Below are 3,994 nucleotides of genomic sequence, written 5' to 3'. Positions count from 1 at the left end.
TGGGCTAAACAATGTGTCCGAGTTGTAATATAGAACTCAATTTGCTGAGACTATCATCTGAAAGGCTTGGACAATTTATCGAACACCGTAGATGAAAGAAAGAGAAGGGGGAAAAAATTTTAAAACTGACCACTTCTAAAATGAAGAAAATAGGACCGTAAAGGGTATTGTAATATACTTTAATCTTCCTTAATGTAGAAAAATATGAAATGCCATTAAATCTTCCTTTGAAATGGATGTGGTCGCATGGCTTGAGCACCCAAATCCAGTTAATGAATCTATTGTGAAGGCAAACAAACTGGAGAAAGGCAGCGAAGGAGTGATCTGTGCATTATCCAGCTAATTCAGAAGATGAAAGGAGGAAAAATTAAAGTTAAATTCACATAAATATTAGCGTTCGGGAGACCAGTTGCAGGTGTAAAAAGGAAGTCGGTATGCTCCCTTCAGCTGTGGGGAACAAGCAGGGTGCTTTAGGCTCAAGAGCAAAGTCGGGGAAAGATGAAAGTGTTTCAGGGGGCCTAATAATTAACATTTTAAAAGGTTTTCTTAATAAAAAATGATCCGACAATAATAGCAATTTAATCATTTTTATTTGAAAAATTAGATTGATTGCAAACGTTCATTTGTACAGAAGTGGCGTTTATGGGGTTTGGATGAGCTTATCCAATCCAGTCTTCCCGTTAATCACTTTCTGTAGCGTCAGAATAAAGGAGAAAAGAAAAGAAAAGGCAGGATGCAGGAGAGACTGGGGGGGGGGTAGTCGTGGTGGGGGATGGGCAGTCCTTCCTAAAGGACCCAGTGACTTAGCTAACCCGCCCTTTTCCTTGAGGCAGTCAGTCTTACAAGGAAACTCAAGCCAGGATAGGTATATCACTGGGGAGATAAACATTACATAGGGGGTCTGCTGGTGCCAACATGGGCCACCCAGGGTGGAAAATGGCTTCATGAGCAAAGTGTCATCCCCATGGAATAAAATTTTTTACCAAGTCAGCACAGTGTAGAGGCTCCACCTGAGCCCAGATGTCATGGATGCAAAGACTTAATGGCAATTAGCTTTGACAGCATTATAAATGATAATCTATCTTCAGATCAGGGCTTTTAAAACCCTGTCTACAGACATAGTTTAATGTGATCTTCACATTAGAGCTCCTGCTTTTGTGGGAAGTTAGAGTCTACTTCAGCTCTGTAGAGACAAGAGACCCCTACTGTCAACCTAGAAAGCACAATACAGGAACCAAGGTGTGGCTATCTACCAGAGACTACTGATTACTCTCCTTTCTCTACTTTGAACATCGAATGGTGGCCTGGCTTAGACATCTGAAGTTCAAACAAACAGCACAGACTAACAACAGAGAATCTCAGTTCCATTTCTCAGAGGGAATGTGAAGGTCCAACTTAGGTCTAATGTCCGCTGTGGATCCAATCCATGACCAGGGACAGATCACATGGTATGAATGTAGCTGTTGAGACACACAAACGATGAGAAACGTCCTCGTAGATGGGTCTAGACGATGCCCTAATCCCTTTACATGGGATCAGGAAAGTGTAAGCTTAGATCTTAGATGTCAGATGGCTCAATGTAAGTTTGCTTCCTTGTCAGTCAGTCTGAGTGACAAGGTCCCTATTTCACAGGGCAGGTAGTTGTGTAATGTGAGTTCATTTGAATAACTGCATGAAAAAGCCCACTCAGTAAAACCAAGGCTCTGGGGTTTACCAGAAGGCCTTGTTAGCTCTGGTCACTCAGGTGTTTCCCCTACCCTAAGAGGCTTTCCAGAATGTTCTTTCCACTCCTCCTTACTGCTGTCTGATTAAAGCAGTATGAACACTCTCAATTTCTCTAACCTAGTATGTTTGCAATTATATATATAATATATATATATGTTATATAATATATATATTTGTACTGCACATGGCAAATGCTCAATAAATATGACAATTTCAAACGGGAAGAGGAAACTGTCACCAAGTACCCATAATTCCCATGAGGACACATGAGTCAGCAGTGAGGTATATCAGTTCCGGATCCAAAGTGAACCAAAAGTTTTCCATTAGCCCGCCTAATATCAGAATATAGTCTGTTTGTCTAAGAGTCATGCACAGGAGCAGGCTTCCCCATGCTTCTCTCTAGAAGCTTGAGACCTCTTCCATGTTTAGTGGGGTCTACAAATACTAGATTTAGATGGAATGACTTGGTCTGACCTTGGACAAGACCATGTTTATTCACAGTGATGGGACATGACGTCACCCAAGTGCGCAAATGGCTAAAATGCCCACAGAGGAAGACAGGGCCTCTTCCAGGAGTGGAAATGACTTCCACAGTCTGCAAGGGAAGCTGGGAATTGTAGTCTTTCAATGTGAAACTATCAAAGAGGCCCATTAAAGTCATGCTTGAAAAAGGCCAAGCAGTTCTTAAGAAGGTGGGTAGAGATGTCCCTGTAACTTCCATTGAGGGAACTCTTTGTAACTCTCACTGTAGTACCCTTCCTTGTTGGACTTTCTAGACAAGTTAGTCAGCCAATGTACCTCAACACTCACTGATTCTTGCAAAACCTTTGCACTCCTGGAACAAGGACAGGAAAGAAAACCTACAAAAAAATAAATAAATAAATAAATTAAAACCTAACCTAAAAAAAAAGTGTCAGTACTTTTCCATGAATGAATAAAGAATTCTAGGGAATTTTCTTCCTTTTCTTATCCCCAAAGATTCTATAATGACTAGAAAAGAAAATTAGATTGTGCATGTTTTTCTGTCACTTGGTGGCAAGCACCGTTGTGTGCTGAGTCCCCGCTGAAGGGTTGCTATTGCTCTAAGGAAACACTCTGACTAAAAGTAACCTGAGAAGGAGGAGTTGATTTCTCTCTCATCGTTGAAGGAGCCCAGGCAGGCCAGATCCTGAAGGTAGGAACTGACCATGGAGGAGTGTTGTTATTGGCTTGCTCCTCCCGGGCTTGCTTCTCAGGGCTTGCTCAGCCAGGGTTGTACCACCTACAAGGGGCTGGGCCCTCCCCACATCAATCACTAATTTAAAAAATGGCCTACAGGCTTCCTACAGCTGGACCTTCTGAAAGCATCTTCTCAATCAAGAGTCCCTGCTCTCAGATGACTTCAGCTTGTGTAAGACTGACGTAACACTAAGCAGGACAACCACCTTGCTGCCTCTGTTTTGATTTGTTTGTTTGTTTGTTTGTATGTATGTATCCTTGCTTTTAAAGGAACCCTGTTTTCTGTGGTGAGTTAAGCCCACTGGCATCTTAACTCCAAATAGAGTAAGAAAGTACACAAAAAACTGGGCGTGGTGGTGCACGCCTTTAATCCCAGCACTTGGGAGGCAGAGGCAGGCAGATTTCTGAGTTGGAGGCCAGCCTGGTCTACAAAGTGAGTTCCAGGACAGCCGGGGCTACAGAGAAACCCTGTCTCGAAAAAAAAAAAAAAAAGTACACAAAACGTCCAGGAAGCATAACAACCATGGGAGATTGGGGACATTTATCGATTTCAGGCAGGCAGTCCCCTGCCTTTGACTTCACTGTACTGGGTGTCAAAGACCAAGAGGTACGTTTAAAAAAAAAAAGTGAGCCTGGACTCTCAGCGCTTTTATCTTCCCTTCCCTCGGGCTCTGAACTCTGTGTTCCTGAGTAAGGCATCAAATCAGGCCTCCACACTTAGGCTTTTGAGTCACTGCAAAAGAACGGTCAGGAACCCCCCCCCCCGAGAAACTGCCACGCATCTCCCCTAAAGGAGGTATGAACCACATAATGCACAGTGGTTTCTTTCTCCCCACCCCCAAAATTTACAAACTACTTTTAATCATTTAGATATCTGTTGTTTGTCTGAAATCCATATAGTTGGGAAATTTGTATTTTACTTGGCTATTCTACCCCCAATATGAACCCCTGGCACCATTTTGAGTATTTTCTGTCTGGTTTGGTTAAAGGGGGCTGGTTGTTGATGATGGTGGGGTTTGGTTAAAGGGGGCTGGTTGTTGATGATGGTGGG

The sequence above is a fragment of the Mus caroli genome, chromosome 7 (assembly GCF_900094665.2).
Source record: "Mus caroli chromosome 7, CAROLI_EIJ_v1.1, whole genome shotgun sequence".
Lineage (NCBI taxonomy): Eukaryota > Metazoa > Chordata > Mammalia > Rodentia > Muridae > Mus > Mus caroli.
Note: the sequence above shows the minus strand (reverse complement) of the source record.